Genomic DNA, 19,241 nt, shown 5'->3' on the forward strand with positions numbered 1-19,241 from the left:
TGTTTTTGTTTTTCCGAGGTGAACTGGATCCGATGGTGTAGTGCTAGTTATTAAGATACGTTAGGAAGGTGTTAAGAGCCTTAGAACATGCAGCCAAATGGAGAACACATCATTTACATAGTGAAGCCAAACTATAGGTCTATGTGGAGAGCAGATGTTAAGACTTTTCCTTAAAAAGGTCTCCATGAAGTAGTTCAGTGGGGGAAGAAAAGCCTTAACCTCTATCAAACATAGACCTATCATTTGGCTTTGCTATGTAAATGATGTGTTCTGCATTTGGCCACATGGTTATGAGGCTCTTAACTCAGTTATTCAATTTAGTCATTTGTACTGGATTCATTTAGAAGAGGATGTGAGTGGAATGCATTGCCTGAAAGAATGGTGAGTGCAGAAAAAACTGTGAATGAATTTAAGGAACAGTTAGATGATCTCTTTGCATGAGTGTGTCAACCTCCTGAAATTAGTCTTTTCCCTTCACAGAAATTTTATGTTAATAATAACAGTAACATCATCAGCCTAAAGTAAAAAGATGAGATACACATCTCCACTTTTGATGTCAGGTTTAATGCCACTTTCTTTCATAATGGATTAATACAGATAATATCCAGCCCTTGCACTTTTACATGCCATGGCACTGAACCAAGCAATCTCCTAAGCTTGTCATACTTACCAGCCTGATAATTCCACACATACCCTGTCTTAATTGAAAATTCCACACATTTAGCCACCTCCCAGGTCAAGACTTTATGATCACTCTCACCAATTGGTGGCAATGTGGTCATATTCATTACATCCAAATTCTCAGATGCAATTACTAGGTCAAGCATTCTTGAACCCCTAGTATATTCCATGCTGTCGCAGGTAGTTATCCCTTAGTAACTGCATAAAATCTATCCCCCCCCATGTGTCCTCTCCTCCTTCCAATCAATGTTATCATAGTTGAAATCCCCCATAATAATTACCTATCCTCCACTCATTGAGTCTATTTGCCTATGCATGCTATCTCCATCGTTTATTCCATCGCCTGGTCTATAGCAGCACCCAACTGTATATTTTGTTCTACTGGCCTCAATCTCACGCCAAATAGACTCACGTGTGCTATTTTCACTATCCTGCAGCTGAACGTTTTTTTTTTTTTTAATTATTTTTATTATTATTATTTGACACCTCCAGGGAGTTCAAAGACTCATCGAGGGAGGGCTCCTGCTCTACAACTCTGTCTCCACCACTCAATCTACCAACTGACCGCAACTACACCAATTCCATCTATCGCTGACCGCCACCACTACCACCACTAGTTTTTCCACAGACAATCATAAACATCCATGCCCATGGCAGGATTCGAACCTGTGGCCTTTTGGCTGGAGAGCAGATATGCTAACCACTATGTTCTTTGGCTGCAGTTCATCAGCTATCACCAATAACACTCCTCCCTCCCATTCTTTCTCTCTGTCCCTCCTGAACATACTATACCCTTCACATTCTATCCCAATAACTATATCATCTTCTATCAGCCATGTCTCACTAATGACAATAACCTGTGGCCAGGAAGAGCCAATCAAAGCCAAAAATTCCTCCTTGTTCCTAATACTTCTGGCATTAGTATACATAAAGTACAGAAGCCCATTAGTCCTATCCCTATCTCGATGTCTTATACTAACTATCTCATTCTGGTTTGTTTTCCTTCCTACTAGCTCAGGTGTATTATACATATTCTTACACAACTATCTCACTGATGTCTGCATATCCACTCAACAGCTTCCACCCCCCCAATAGCTCTAGTTTCCCTGATTCTGCACATCCACTTTCACTTCATTCAGCAACACTTTTTCCAGTCTCCACACAAATGGATATGGGGAACTTTTGTGCAAGGCAGTGAGTGATGGAGAACAGTGAGTCATCCTTGGAAGTTGTATAAGGGTGCTATAAAAGAGTAAAAATTAGATTCTCTTCATGGACAGAAGTACATAAGTGGAATGTAACACTAGAGTAAACAATGAGTGCAGTGACATTGCAAGAATTTGGTGTGAAGTATGGCAAGTAGTGTTGTGAGTAGAACAGAACCTCCCCCAATGTCTAATGACTCCATGGAGGTCCAGGAATATAAAAATAGTAATAATGAAAATTTCTTTGGTATTTTTATATGCATATGATTATTTCTGTACTAATCAAGAATGGTAAAGTTAATTCAATTCAACAACCAAAAAGGTATAATCAATATAAGAGAAGCAAACCTACTTGATATTAACATTTACTTTGTTTACTATGAAACTACGTTTATTTTCTTCTTTTGCTAAATTTAAAACATTTACCAAACAGCTAAAATTCAAAAGAAAAAAATAACAACATTCAACTTACAACTTGCTTGGTTTTCAGCAAACAGTGAAAAAAGAAAAAAAATGTCCTCTTATACAGCAGTTAAATACAAGAGAAATTCATCAATATTAAAGTATCTGTTTTATAATACTACTATTCATCATCTTATCACCTCAAAACTAAGCAGTACTAAAATAATGAGAGCTGTTTATAATATTGCAGACTTTTGTGTGGCAGATGTATAAAGGCTGGTTTGATTCAGGTGTACTATACTGAAATAACTACAACTAGGATATTCAAATCATTAATCACTATTCACACACTGGTATTACATAAAGAAATATCCTCTTCCATAGCTGTTAAATGTGAGAGAAATTCATCAATAATAAAGTATCTGTTATATAATACCACTATTCATGTAGCAGTATTATATAACAGATTATTATAAACAAACCCTCCAACGTTAACAACCTTGTCAAAGAGTGGCCTTCACATTAGCTTCCTTTTGCAGTAACTCTCATCCTACTACAGGTTATTGTACATTTGAATAATATTCAGGTGTATCAAATCAAATCTTTATACATTTGAAATGTCAATTAGAGAGAGGAAGTTTAACTACAGAAAAGATATCAAAATGTAGAGCATCCCACTAATAATGCGGAAGAAATAATGCACCTACCCATATTGTAATCCACTATCCATCAGCACTCCCAAATGAAATTTATCCACCTACACTCAAATTTCATTTATATGAGAACCCTGAAGTTATGACCAAACTTTATACTCACACACATGCTGAAACCATATTTTCTAGCCCACAATATCAGGATATTCATTTAAAAAATTCAACCAGGATGTTCAAATCATTAGAATATCATCCTCACTATATCTCTCTCTTCCTATCGCTGCAAACATAGGAAACAGCAGATATATGCAGATAATATGTATGTGAAGAACACATTCTAACAATATTGTAACAAATTGGCCTTTATTAATTCCAGTTGCCAGCAGAAGGCATAAACAAAATTTCAATCTCTCTCTCACATGCCACTTTAATCCATAATAGCTGATCTACAGACTAGATCAAATGACCATTCAAAAACATGTAAAATGGCTACAGTAATCGGCTAACAGCTATAATCACTATGTCAGATTTTCTGCGATATGTATATATGTAAAGCTGAACATTGCAATTCTTCATGGAATTTAATGATACAGTAGGTATTGTTCTGTAGAAGTGTGACTACATTCAGTATTAAAATTTATAATAGTAGCAATAAAAAAAATTAATTAACCATCTACGGTCACTTAAAAAAAAAAGCGTAATACAAACACGTATTACCAACGACCACTTAACACTACTATTAATAGTATTTTCGATTACTTCAAAGCTGAGGCAAAATAGATATACATCACATTTCATTTCTTCTTAAGATTCATTTTCATCGAAACAGTAAACTGATATAATCTGATATTTTAAATTGATAACAATGTTTTTCAAAGATTTCAGCCATATTAATACTAAATATTTCAGTGCATGAGTTATGTACATTAAAAATAGCTTCTATATCGATTTTTGCTATTTATTTCCTTTTGCTACAGGTAATGTGTTTGGGGAATGCGTGATGTCCATGGTTGACTAGCTATTGATTGCAATGATGTGATTTCTGTCATACTTACAGTATTAATCAAATATAATACAATAAGAACTCACCAATTTAGATGAGTATCATGAAAATCGGACATTCACTTTAATATTCCTGCTCGAGAGCCGCAAATAAACAAAATACTAGGTCGAGGTACCACTAAAACCATGTGCTTCGTTTAACAAATCCAATTCGAAACTCCTGGTGCAAGCCTAATAAACTCAGTACATACTAGCAGATGGGATTATATTCGTTACCGGCATTACGGTAGAACTGGATTAGAAATATATGTTTAATTATTCCTGATATACACGCAAAGTGTTCGATTAGAAATCAGCGCATCACTACGTATTCTAGAGAGGAGAAGCGTCTAACAGTCTCACAAAGTACCCACTGCAGGTGTTTCTGAGACTGTGAAGGCTGCATTATCTGAAACCCAGGCGGTTACTATTCTGAGTGTAGAGATGGACCGCATCGTTCCCATGGCAATAAGCGAGAGGAGTTAGGTGATGACGCCTAAAACTTGAAATACGCATGACTGTGTACAGAATATTCAAAAAAAAAAAAAAAAGCGGAAGGAGTCGCATATAGTACCTATACGAAAAAAATTTTTCTATTGATAGTTAAATCTTATCAAATTATAGCTATATGCAACGGATATATTTAATTGTATAAGATATTGTTTAAATAACCATTTGTACCTTTTATTCAGTACACATGGCTGTATTTTTTTTTTTTTCAGTTTTAGCCATCCGTGACAAAAGACTGAAGACGTTAATGATGCAGCCTCTATAATTTAAGTTATCCTAATTTAAAACACAAACGTTTTGATTCGAACAATATAACAACTGCTAACACAAAGCAATATACCACAATTATATACAGTATAATCAAATTGTAGTGAATCAAACTGCAAGGCCACCTTGTGGTATACAACATAAGCTTCAGTAAGAGCTTCTTAAAAATTCTAACTTACATATTTAGACAAAAGCCGTTAACGACTTCTATTCCCCATAGGGAGTAGGTGACGATTTTAGCCCTATTTAAATTTTGAGGACTGAGGAAGAGTCAATCTCCACAGCATCCAATAAAGTTAACTGCCACAAGACTATATTATTATTATTATTATTATTATTATTACGGCGCTTGGCCGCACGAAGGAAGACTTGGTTTCGAGTCTAGTTCGGCGACTAGAGGAATTTTTCTAAGCCTGTTTTCGACCGGTTCCTGAGTTAGACGATCTCTGGCACGGGCAAGCAGGTTTTTCCTCCCGGAAACTCGGGTTTTTCGTCCTGTAAACTCAAGAAAATCGACCGTAGAACCCACATTATTTCAGACATTAAATATATTGTGTTAGGGTTAGGGACCACGAGATGGCGGCACATTTGAGCCCTCTCTCTTCACTGTGTACCGCTTAATTAGTGATAGCCTTGGGCCATCTATCTCTGATTGGTACCAGTAGAGATTGAACTGCCCACTCAGTCTCCAAAAGTTAGATAAGGCTAAACGGCCTCGCCTACTCCCCGTATACGGGAATAAAAAGGCGTTAGCTGATTTTATTATTATTATTATTATTATTATTATTATTATTATTATTATTATTATTATTATTATTATTTGTAAAACAATAGGTGCCGATACTCATTTCTTGCCAGCATGGGAAAAAAAAATAATCAGTAACGCCTTTCATTCCCCTATAGGGAGTAAGTTAGACCGTTTTAACTCTATTGAAAATTAAAAAAATGTAAAAAGTAAGCTAAAATTATTTACTGATTTTTATATCATATAATGATAACGATTTTGAAATAAGAACATAACACATAGTAAAAGTATATAAAAATAAGCAAAATGTATACGATGTTTTTTTTAATAATTATGTTATATAGCAAATATTTAAAAGGTTTTATATAGCAAATATCTGCTTCTTCTTTTAGTTTCTTTCTGTTCACTGCCGGCCTGATTGGCCGAGTGGTTAGCGTATCCGCTCTCCAGCCAAAAAGTTCGAATCCCGCTGTGGGCATGGATGTTTGTGATTGTCTGTGGAAATACTAGTACTGGTGGTCGGTGGTAGATGGCGTTGCTGTAGTTCCGGTTAGTTGAAGTTGGTGGTTGAGTGGTGGAGACAGAGAGTTGTGGAGTGGGTGCCCCCCCCCTCAATGAGTCTTTGGACTCCCTGGAGGTGCCATACTAATAATAATAAAAACATCCCGTTTAACTTTAAAAGCGCCAAAGATTGTGGTCAACGAAAAAATCGCCAAAATTTGTGGTCATTAGCCAATAACCAAAATCTTTTGCGATTTTTTTTCCTCTCTTTACTTCTCTTGGTATCCAATTAGTGCCAAATTTTGTATGCCTTTCATGTCGCAATATGGCCAGCTCATCTCCATTTACATGCTTTAACAACACTTCATGACATCTTTTACTCTTGTCATCTCTCTAATTCTAACATTTCTTATTCTATCCATTTTTGTTATATAGGGCTTTCTTCTCTCCAAGATGCTTTGACCACAAACAACCTGTCTTCCTGTTTTTTTACTCATTTTCCATGAATCACCTCCATAAGTAAACACTGGAATATTGCATATATTGAAGAGCTTTCTTAATAGACATACAGGTAAATCACCTAACAAATAACGATTACACAACTAAAATGCTTTGTTTCCTTGTGTGATTGTTCTACTTATTTCTTTATCTTGTTTTTCCTTAAAGCTAACTAAGTGACAAAGGTTAATATAGCTTCCACAATTTCAATATGATTATCTGCTCATTTCAATTCGATATGAATTCATCATCCGTTTGGTTTGAGTTATATTAATCTTTAAACCTTTTTTCCTGCTTTCTATGTCAAGGTTATTTAGCATTTCTGAGCTACTTCTTTATTTTTTGCTAAAAGAACAATGCCATCTGCAAAATGTATGTGACTGAGATTTTTTTCCATTAATGCTAACTCCGGTTTTCCCATGAGATATTCTCAAAGATTTCTTGTAATATAACAAAAAATAATTTGGATGATATAGGATCTTGTGTATAAGTCTTAATACACAATTTATAATAATCTTGTATGATTTGTTGTTATAAGCTGTTTATTATTTCTGAGTGACATAGAGAATCAAAGTATTTTTCAAAATCTACAAACATTAAATATGCAGGAAACATTATATTTCATTTCGGTCAATTTTGTGTCACCCGTTTCGGCTGACCTGCTTATCGGATACCTGAAATAGTTTGAAAATGTTCCATGTTTAATCTCTAGAGCAGAGTTTCTGGACAGCGTAAAAATATTTTAACGCAAAAAATATATAAAACTGATAAAAATTCTTTGCCCACCCACATTAAAAATGTATTATAGGTTGACAAATAATCTTTCATCTGTAGGAACCACATAAAAAATATCAATTTTTTTCTATTACTTGGTTAATAGTGTGGATGTAATATATTGTAAAGAACCTTGCTCGGAATCCTGCTAGTTCATATTATTATTATTATTTGACACCTCTAGGGAGTCCAAAGACTCATCGAGGGAGAGTGTGCCAACAGCATCGAGCGATTGGTACCCCTTCCAACTAGTAACCGCGCTCAAACTTACTTAACTGAGCCATTAGTAGCAGAGGCTCTACCAATTGACCAACATTTGCCGGCATATGTTTGTGGATCATCAAAAAATCTTGTAATCCTCTTTTACATAATGGATATAAACATTTTGTACAATTACCATATAATAACTGATTTACCTATAGTTATTGATATAATCTCTGTTGCCCTTTTTATGTAATGAAATAATCAAGGATTTATGCCAGTTCATTCAGTAAATAATCTTTTTTTTCTGTAGAAAAAATATCATTAAACATATCCAATATGACAATATATATCTATGAACCTCATGATTTTGTGTTCTGCTGATATGAGTTATCCACGTCTTTTATTATTCGTTGCTGACATGAGGGTATTTCATAATTCTTCAATCAAAATATGTAGATCTGTATCAACATCAGCCCTCATCTAATTATAGTAGAGCAGAGCTGTCCAACCTTAGGCAATCCGAGGGCCGGATTAAAAAAAAAAAAAGTTTATCCGAGGGCCGCATCACAATGCGTATCTAGTACAGTAATTTGGTGAGCAGCAGTTAAATCCTCGATAGCTGAACAAACGAACAACACTAATTGCGCGCTCACGTTCCCCGTTAACGCCAGGGAGCATGGCGTTTGAACAAAACAGTGTAAGAATGCTTCTTTGACACATTTAATATTTGAAAAACACGTGATATATAGTGATGCAAAAACACCATATAAACTTACCAATATCGAGATTATCGATTAGTGATAGAATTAAAATATATAATACGAATTCGATTCAAATTGTTATTTGGTTTTTTCGCTCGTAAAAATCAAAACCCACAGGGGGCATCGTAAAATCGCATCGCGGGCCGCATCCTACCCGCGGGCAATGTTTTGGACAGACCTGCAGTAGAGGATTTGTAACTATTTCCTCGCCTGTGTATAGGTCCCTGTAAAACTATATATTTTCATTATTTTTCTCTATTACATTGTACTATTCCTTGCTTAGTTTTCACTTTTCGAATCCATTTTTTTTTTTATTCCTTGCAATCCATTGATTATTTTCAGAGATATTTTGTTTTCTATTATATTGTGAATTGTTCTTAAATTATGTTTTCTGTTGTTGTTTTTGATTTCTTTTCTAACTAATTTTCGAATATTAACAAATTCTATATTGTGTTTGCAACGACTGTGTCTCCTTTCCTTAATTCTTTCTTTTTTTTTTTTTTATTAGATCAAGTAGGTAAAGCAAAATTTTCTCTAGATGGTCTATTTGCTGGTAATGGCATCTTTAAACTTTAAGTAACTTCTGCTACTGTTGAAGCCGTTTCCACCTTTCTTTCGGATAAGACTTATTCACCAATGCTTTTTCCCTTCACCGTTCTTTGAATTAGGTCTTCAAATTTTTCTTTATGACTTCTGCTCCGTTCTTTTTTTATTTAACAATTGCAATCGCTCCCTCTTGATATTTATCTTTATTCTTTGTCTATCTAGCCTATGATCACTACCATAATTAAACTGGTTGACAACAGATATTCCAGAATTTCCATGTTGTTCACCATAATATAATCAATTTCATTAAGAATGTCAACATTTGGTGACTTTCAGGTCCATTTATATTTAGTTCACTTTTTTAAAAAAGAATTTGCTATATACAATCCTTAGCTATCTTCAAATTCAACAAGTCTTTGTCCTCTCTCATTAGCTTCGCCCGTACCCTTACACATATAAAGCACTTTCACCTTGCTGTTTCTTGCCTAGTTTACAATTAAAGTCGCTCATTAAAATTTTTCCAGTCCACACGGTTAGCCTAGTGGCTTTGCGCTTAGAAACTATATGCCTGGGGAAGGAGTGTCCTAGGTTCGATTCCCGTCGACGACGTGAGGAGCTTTAGGATCTTCCTCAGCCATAGCCAAGTTAACCGCTCTGATGTGGACAGCAGGGTTTTTCCACCAGTTTATCTGGGGTTTTTTCATCCCGCAGGCAGGCAATCTGGCCCCTGAACACACAGGATACAGCCAGGAATACCTCGAGGCATAGGGGGGGTGACAATTCTATCCTCGTATTTCGGTTACGAAATCCAAGCACTTGGAAGGTTGTGGGCCTTAAAGGCCTGTCAAAGTCATTGAGAAAGATAGATTACAATTTTTCCAATGATATGTATTACCTCTGAGTGTTGGAGAGATCCTCATAGAAATTGTTTATTTCTTCATCTGAATGACTGCAGGTGAGTGCATGTATCTGTATTATACTTATATCACACCGCTTATTGATTTTCAATCAAATGTTGTAATTCGGTGGGAGACTGGTTTACATTCAAGAATGTTATTATTTTCATGTTTTATGGACCATAATTACAATTTGTCCTTGACCATGATCCGCCCAGCAGTATGTAAAATATTATTGCTTGTTTCAGTGATCATTTCTTCTATTCTTGTTTCAGAAAATCAACAATATCGCAATTCATTTTAATCAGTGCTTTACATATTTCTATTTTTTCTTCTTTCAAAGTTCTGACATTATAAGAACAAATGTTTAGTATTCTTGTCGGGATATTCTTCACAGATATACTATCCAGAAAGGACCTCCCATTAGCGTTTGAGTTAATTTCCTCAGTCTCAGAAGTAAATTTCATATTCAAGATAACATGCCTATTTTGGCCTTTGATGCTATGTCCTTCACAGATTATCAACTGCATTTGTTTTTTGTTTAAGGCAGAGGAAGGATTTATGTAAGCAAATATAAAAAAAGCTTTAAATAGTAAATATCTTAAAAAAGGCATAGTGAAAATATAATAACTTTCATTAAATAACCGTTTATTTGCATACTAGGTAAAAGTGTAAAAATTACTGAATATTACAAATTTCTAAAAGTATTGCATCTGTATGTCACACATGACTGTTAATAAAGGTGCCAGTATGCCATACCATTGTGTACTGATCCAAAGAAAAACCACTATTTATTTTAAAGCGTCGTCATTGTATGGTTCCTAACACTTGAATTATTTTATGGAGTTTATCCTAAATTTTAAGAAATTATGTTATCTACAGTACATGAAAATATTATCAAAAGAGCATATCATTTATAGAAATAATAAATGTAACTTTCATATCTAGTGTTATAAATCTAGCTAAGGATACCATTTTTTTTAAATAAGCCTATACATGAAAGGTCACGCGGCTTATAACACAACAGTGGCATGAATGGATAAGTGATTTAGGAGAATGAAGCAATCTATCAATATGTTCGTAAACAGTTTTGTAGGTTGTACTCATTGGGAAAAACAGGATGACAGAGATTGTCCCAAAGAACAGATATGAAATTGAATGAAGGAAGAAATAAATTCATTCGGTATGTTTGGAGCTGGAGAGTGTACGGGTGTTGGTCAGCGGCTGCTCCAGTTTTTACATTAAAAGAAATTGAAGGCATCGTAGTGGCCAGTTCATTGCAGTAATGCCCTTGATGGTATCTATAGAAATAGCGTAATGAAGAAACATAGTGCCTATGGGAAAGTGACTGCAGGGAATCTAACAGAGAGGGGTTATCTATTAAACAGATCACTCTTTCGTATTCACGAATTTCTCGGGAGGATTAGGTGCACTACACCAAATGTCTGAACGATATTACTAGGTTGGTAGGATGTGAGACTTAACGTATTAGGAGTTCAGAAGAAGAGATGAATAATTTTGAACGAAAAAAATCAAGTTTTGTTAGACGAAGAGGAAGCTTTCGATGTAATAATTTTGTGCCAAGATAACCTTCATTTGGATGTAGTCCGAGAAGACAGAGCTGATTAAGAAATGATATTGGAAAAATTATCAAAAGTAAGTTACAGTGAAATAGAAGCTTCCTTGCAGGTAATAAGACAGCCCTGAATTTCTATAGCCTACAAATTCACCAAGTTATCATACCATATTTAAAAATGGCGAGGAGATCAGTGCTTAGGCCACTCGTTATGAGAGAACAACGGCTTCAACATTTCAATAAAGAATAAAGAGTACTATCATGTTCAAAAGCACGAATAGGATTTCAAGTCAGAGAGAGAGAGAGAGAGAGAGAGAGGTTATTAATGTAACCTCTCGGGTAAGAGTACACACGCCTACTTTACACTAGCATTGATAAATAATTCTTATGAGAAGAAGCAATCTAACACCACACCAAATGAACGACCAGTGACGATGCTGGAAATGAAAAGTGCAGGATGGAGACCAAATGATAAATTGTTCAGGTGGCCTCAGTTCTGGACACGATCTGATGCCTTTGAAATATGGAGTCTAACCACATGGGTTTTTATAAATCTTTCTATTGCGTATGTCCAAAGGTGGGTAAGGTTAGAGAGGAGGGTCTACGGAAGAATAATAATGGCAGAATCCATAATAGCAATTGCTAGTTAGTAGATGGGTCTCCAGATAATGAAACACTGGTTGCTGATATCCTTATACATAACTTTTGAGTGTAATGAGCACTGGAACTATTATTTGATAGGCATCATTTGTCTCTTTTTTTAGCTATTGGCTGGATTCAGGCTTCCATGCTCTTGGGTAGATTCCATATGAATATGGTAGCTTAGAGAGGCAATAAAAGATGGGTGTTAATTCTACGTTCAAGTTTCATCACAACTGAAGGAATATCATATAGACTAGAAGTTTTATTCTTATAAAATTTAATCAGAATTTTGATGACATCCTTCTAGCAAATAACTAGAAGTAAGAAATGGACAGCTTGTGGTAGTGCGAAAATAAAATTTCCCATGTCGTTTATACAAAACTTGAGGGAAAATACTGAGACCAAGAGATCTGCTTTATCTTTGGATCAGGTTCGATGGTACCATCACGATGTCAGAGAAGTGGGAACAAGGTGTTGGAGAAGTTACACCCAATCGTTGATAATATTTTATGTTTATTTCGTGTTTCCTTGTGAGCAGTAAGAGAAGCAGAAAATTTTGAATAAATCCACAGGAGATATGCTTCATTTTTATCATGATTCGTTGAGGCACATTTCTTCGAGAAACGAGACTTGCATAAGGGTTTGAGGCTTGCTGTAGAGTAGGAAAATGAAAGCTCATCTTCTATTGACAAGTAATTTAGTAATTACGTTAGTGGCGATGTTTGATATCGGAGAGGGAAAACAGTAATCTGGCCATAGAAAGAAGCAAAAAAAATTCCAGAGTTGTATCCAATTAAGCTCAATAGTAATACATTCTGGCATAAGATGAGATAACCTTGAAGATGAACGAACTGTTAATAAAGTATTTTTTAAGTATCCAAAGTAATAAAAAAAAGTGGGAAGCATAGTTATCCGAGTTAGGTTAGCGATAAAGATAGTAAATGAAGCCTACAAACTGAGATGAAGAAATATTAGAGCTGGTCTACACCAAAAAAGTAGGGATTATAGGTTAGATCGCTTTTGGAAAGGAATATAATATTCGATTAAAGTACTTATTCTTCTCCTTTTGTGGAATGTGTCATGCGAGATATAGTGAAGCCTACAAACTGAGATGAAGAAATATTAGAGCTGGTCTACACCAAAAAAAAAGTAGGAATTATAGGTTAGATCGCTTTTGGAAAGGAATATAACATTCGATTAAAGTACTTATTCTTCTCCTTTTGTGGAATGTGTCATGCGAGATATAGTTAAAGTGAGCTGAGTCATGAAAGAAACCACTTGGGATTACATGATGAAAAGTACATCCCATTTTGATGTCCGGAATTGTTGCCTCAAATGTTCGTGAAATAGATATGGAAATATTTAATATTGGAAGAAAGTTTGATAATATTTCGAATTTTTATATATTTTAATTATTTTAGGATTTATTGTAAAATTCAGAGTACTGTGTAGCTCAGTGGAGGTGACTATTGCATCTTCAGCAGTAGGCCACCTGAAGATAGACTTCAGCTCAAGTCTAGTCGCCGAATGGAGGAACTTTTTCTAAGCCTATCTTCGATCAGTTCCCGAGTTAGTCAATCTCTGCCATGCGAAAGAGGTTTTTTTCTCCTAGAAACTCGGGTTTTTCATCCTGTGAACTCAGGAAAATCGACCTTAGAATCCATTCAGACAGTAAGATATTCTGTTAGGGTAGGTACCAAGAGGTGGCAGCACTTGATTGCCGGGATCTTCGTCGGTGGCGGCTTATAATTAGTGATAGTCACGTGCCAGCTATTTCTGATTGGCCACCGGTGGAGATTAAACTGCCCACTCAGTCTCCAAAAAAAACTAGATAGGGTTAAAAGGCCTTGCCTACTCCCTATAAGGGAATAAAAAGGTGTTAGATTATATTTTATTTGTAAAATTTACAAACATCATTCGTTTTCTTAGGGCTTGAGAAGGGAATTTAAAATAAAAAAAAAAAATCAGCTAACGCCTTTTATTCCCATATACGGGAGTAGGCGAGGCCATTTAGCCCTATCTAACTTTTGGAGACTGAGTGGGCAGTTCAATCTCCACTGGTACCCAATCAGAGACAGATGGCCCAAGGCTATCACTAATTAAGCGGTACGCAGTGAAGAGAGACGGCTCAAATGTGCCGCCATCTCGTGGTCCCTAACCCTAACACAATATATTTAATGTCTGAAATAATGTGGGTTCTACGGTCGATTTTCTTGAGTTTACAGGACGAAAAACCCGAGTTTCCGGGAGGAAAAACCTGCTTGCCCGTGCCAGAGATCGACTTTTTTCGATCGGAAACCCGTCGAAAAAAGGCTTAGAAAAATTTCCTCTAGTCGCCGACTAGACTCGAAACCAAGTCTTCCTTCGTGCGGCCAAGCGCGGCGGTATGCAAACGCCACATCCGCTGAGCTACACAGGCTCCAAGGGAATTTTAGTTTTGTCTTATTTTTAAGCCTGACTGGAAGCCAAACACCAACATCGGCTATATCTGATTGGCTAAGGATGGTTGTGTATAACCACTTCCAAACATATCTGTTGAAGAAATGGTACAGAAGTGCCACAGCTATCTAGTGGTCCCTAACCCTTTCACACAATAATATACTGAGGTAGGGTTAACGACCACTAGAAACGGTAGATTTTCTTCAGTTTGAGGGACGAAAAAACAGCTGCGAATTGAAAAACAAAACCCGTTTCTCTGTTAGCCAGAGATTGAATAACTTGTCATTAGTTCGGGCGGCCTATCTCTATTTCTGCAAACTCCACTTCCACAGGATATTTTTTGTATTATTAAATATTTTTACTTATATTATTCATATATTTTGTTATTTTTATTGGATATTTTTTTTTATATATATATATATTCGCAGTTCAATTGCTAGTATTTACATCAGTTTCTTTCATTCACCAAAGGAGAACTCAGACACCCTTCTAAGTGTGACTTTGGACGGTTGCTGCTGCATGCCACTAACTAGTTCTTCCTTCACGCAAGGCATGGTAGAATAAACGCCAGCATGATAATTCGCCAGCTTATCGAGATTCCTCCAATAGTCCTCTTTCCTAAAGATACCAAGAAATTATATATTTGGTTTAATCCTTTATCCAGAGCCTGTGTAGCTCAGTGGATGTGGCGTTTGCACACCATCGCGCTAGGCCGCACGAAGGAAGTCTTGGTTTCGAGTCTAGTCGGCGACTAGAGGAAATTTTTCTAAGCCTTTTTTCGACCGGTTCCCGAGTTAGTCGATCTCTGGCACGGGCAAGCAGGTTTTTCCTCCCGGAAACTCGGGTTTTTCGTCCTGTAAACTCAAGAAAATCGACCGTAGAACCCACATTATTTCAGACATTAAATATATTGTGTTAGGGTTAGAGACCACGAGATGGCGGCACATTTGAGCCGTCTCTCTTCACTGCGTACCGCTTAATTAGTGATAGCCTTGGGCCATCTGTCTCTGATTGGGTACCAGTGGAGATTGAACTGCCCACTCAGTCTCCAAAAGTTAGATAGGGCTAAATGGCCTCGCCTACTCCCGTATATACGGGAATAAAAAGGCGTTAGCTGATTTTAGCTGATCCTTTATCCAAGTGTAAGCAAACAACGTTTCACCTGAAGTATCTTGAGGACTGGGGCAACTCGTCGTAAATAATGCAAAGCACAAGATGTGCTTTGCATTATCTTGTAAACATCTTTAATGCCATTCATTATATATGGTTCACTACCCAGACCAGTTTCAACCTTTATTGAGGTCTCATCAGTGGAGCTAGATTCAGAGGTGAGGTGATACCAAGGTTGAAGTAATGCAGAAGTCATATTTGTATATACGAGTTGCCAATAGGTATCTCACTTTATTATTATAATACTCTAGATTATAGATAGTTAGTTGTTGAAAGTTTTTCCACTTGGTTATACTATCAACTAAAGATATCAAGAAATTATATACTGGGTTTAATCCTTTATCCAAGTGTAAGCAAACAAAGTTTGCGCCTTAAATATCTTCAGGACTGGGGCAACTCGTGGTAAAGGTGTCCTTTACCATGAGTAAATAAGCAACTTTCAACACATCCCTTTCCATTGGGATGGATGGCCATCCTACCAAAAACTGTGTACTGCGGTATACTCAGATGGAGGATACTAGATCCCTAGTTCAATAATTACAGTGTCCTGGGAGTTTTTAGCAAGACCATCACCAGCGCTGCAAGGAAAAAGGAAGAAATGACAGAATAGATTGAGAGGGGTGGCTCTACTCCAAAGAAGAAACATTTTCAAAATTCAGAATTCCAAAAAGGATAAGCAGAGATATTTAACCAGGCGAGAAAAGACATCTAATAAGTGGAGATTTAATTGGTATTTCCTCCAACTAAAGAAGATATGCTTTTAGGCTGCAATAAAAGCTATAATAGACACTCATCTGTGGTAACTCGCTAAATTTATTTTTTTACCAAATTTTTCTAATTCCCTTTGTAACTGTATTCACACTTAGCAATCACCGAATGGGAATCCCTGGCCTATCCGTGAATTTATAGCAATATGGCATTGCAAACAGCAAACAGTTGATATCATCTCGTGATCGCACACCAGAACAGTCGTATTGTTGTCTCAATCAGTATAATTTCTTTAAGGTCGATTTTTCTGAGAAGCGGAGTTTAGTTGCAGGAAACGTTGCGGGAGAAAAGACGCATTTGCCTGTTCTAATGATCAATTAACTACAGACGTGGCTAAAATAAAATACATAAAAGTTCATGTAGGCTGAGTGAATTGTTTCCATAATGCTCGTCCTTCTGGAGGTGTCGCCAGCATTATATTATCAGAAACGATCCTACATGGGACAGAGGAGGATAAATCGCTGCAAATTCCAGTTCAACTTGAAATTCTACTGGCGAATTTAATTTTATTTTAACCAACGAAATAAGCAACGAAAAATATTTATCTGGTATTTATTTATTTGGTATTGAGTGTATATGACGCATTAGCAACAGCATATATTTGGCAAATTTTTTCTTTGACTTCTTTTCACTAATAGATATCATCATCATCAACTACCATGGGTCCAATGCCCGTAGGTGTCTGCTGCCATCTTGATATGATTCTTCCATTGCATTCTGTTTTGTGTAAGATGACTCAATTTGTGCATAGAGTTTCTGCACCATTTGACGATTTCAACGACCCATTCTCTGTTGGTCTTCCTCTTTTGTTCTTTCCTTCAATCATTCCAAACAGCAACGTTTTTAATTTTCTCCCATCATTCATTCTACATATATGGCCAAATAGACGTAGTTTCCTTTTGATTATTTTCTGGATTAGGTTTTCTTTGGTTGTATTCGTCTGTAGATTTCCTCATTGTTCACTTTCTGTATCCAGCTCATTCTCAAGATCTTTCTATAGCACTTCCTCTCAAATGCCAATATCCTCCTTCCAGATTCTTTCAGGAGTACCCAGGCCTGGCATCCATAGAGCATGCTGCTGAAGATACAGGTTTCTGCAATGCTCACTTTAGTTTGCATCTTTATAGCTTAGCTGTTCCATATTTTGTCCAAGGCTTTTAAAATAGTTGTTGCTCTGGCAATTCTAATTTTTATCTCTATTTTGGGGTCCAGGTCATGCGTTATGTGGCATCCAAGATATTTGGAGTGTTCTACATTTTCCAGTTGAAGTCCTACTATAGTAACTTTGTTCAGTAACTCCTGTTGTCCAAATATCATTGTTTTGGTTTTTTCAAAATTGACATTTAGTCCATATCTTTTCTTTCTGCATATAGTGTTTGCTATGTCTGTTCCAGTCTTGCTGCATCTTCTTCAATCAGGACGATGTCATCTGCAAAGCAGAGGCAGTTTATTCTCATGAGATTTATTGAAATGCCTCCACGTTCTTTAATCGTATCTAGTATTCTTCCCAAATGTGTGATGAAGATGATTGGTGATATTGGGTTCCCTTGTCTTGTGCCTTGACTAATGGCAAACCAATCTCCAGTCTCACCTGCTATTCTGAATTTTGCTTGTGCTTGGCTGTTTATATCTTTCAGCAGGTGGATCAATTTATTGTCCATACCATAGGATTCCAAGACAGCCCATGTTATATTTTGGTCAATATTATCAAATGCCTTTTAGAAGTCCACGAAATAGCAATATATCTTTTGGTTCTTTCTTCGAGCTTTCTCTGATATTAGTCTTAGTGCGAGTATTTGTTGCACTGTACTTCGATCTTGTCGAAATCCGGCTTGCTCATCCAGAAAATATGCCCCCTTCAGGTATTCTGTTGGTATTTTCATCAGCACTTTGCCAAGATTATTTACTTTGCTCGTTTTCATGTATATTTGAAATTTGAAAACGATATTGCTCATTCAAAGTATATATATCATTTTCATGATATATACTTTGCTCATTAATGCAATAGTTATGTAATTGGTGCATTCTAAAGCACTGCCTTTCTTATGAAGAACAACCAAGATCGATTTTTTTCCACTCTTTGGGGGCATATCCTGATCTCCATATTTCATTACATGGCTTAGGTATTTCTTTTGAAACTGATTCTCCTCCATATTTTAGCATCTCGCCTATTATGTTGTCATTTCCAGGACTCTTGTTATTCTTGCGATGTTTTATAGCCTTATTCACCTCCTCTTTCAAGAAGTCATTTTCAAAGATCTTTGCTGGTGGAGAGATTGCTTTTAGTTCTTTGATTACTTCTGTTGCAGTATCATTTAGTTGATTTTTATATAGTTCGCTGCAATATCTTGTCCATCTGTGTATGATTTCTGTCTTGTCCATCAATACTTTGCCATTTCCATCTTTGACTGCTACTGACCTTGTTTGCCACTTCCAATTGACATATCTTATAAGTTTGTAGACCTCTCTAGTTTTGTGTTCTCCATAATACTGTTCAATGTCTTTGAACTGGTCCTCCAACCATTTGGCTTTATCAGATCTTGCTGATTTCCTTACTTCATTGCATTTTTGACGGTATAACTCATCTGCTGCCTCCGAATTATCGCTTTTAAATTTCAGTTCTCTTTTCTCTTGTACCAATTTTAGGGTTTCCTGAGTAATCCATTTCTTGTTGATCTTTTCTCTTTCAAGAATTACTTCATCTACTGCTTTTTTAGCACTGTAGTCAGTCGTTCTGCTCTTGTAGTTATATTTTGTTTTTCACTTTGGGGTCTTAAGCTTAGTTTCCAATAGGTTCTGATATGCTGTTCTTAGCCTGTCCACATTTAGTTTTGACATGTCACTACTTTTCTGGAACTTTTCTTTTTACTTCTGTTTCAGTTTTAGTCTTATATTCGCAATCCCTAAGCTGTGGTCCAATCAATATCAGCTCCTTGGAATAATCTGCACTGTTGAACTGAGG

At 36.2% G+C, this 19,241-nt stretch overlaps 1 protein-coding gene across 2 annotated transcripts in view; it reads right to left on the minus strand.

The window, feature by feature from the left end:
- LOC150097661 (uncharacterized) overlaps positions 1-4,794 on the minus strand; it is a 70,355-nt gene extending 65,561 nt beyond the window's left edge. The window contains exon 1 of one of the 2 annotated variants that reach the window (XM_090407414.1): positions 4,664-4,794. The gene's annotated coding sequence lies outside the window, so the exon portion shown is untranslated. Of the gene's footprint in view, positions 1-4,030; positions 4,452-4,663 lie in introns of those variants that run through there. The other variant, XM_090407413.1, reaches the window with a different exon arrangement.
- Between the last annotated feature and the right edge of the window lie 14,447 nt (positions 4,795-19,241).

This window comes from Typopeltis vanoorti, chromosome 17 (genome assembly GCF_054136105.1).
Source record: "Typopeltis vanoorti isolate ZY-2024b chromosome 17, IOZ_Tvanoo_1.0, whole genome shotgun sequence".
In the NCBI taxonomy this organism is placed as follows: Eukaryota; Metazoa; Arthropoda; class Arachnida; order Uropygi; family Thelyphonidae; genus Typopeltis; species Typopeltis vanoorti.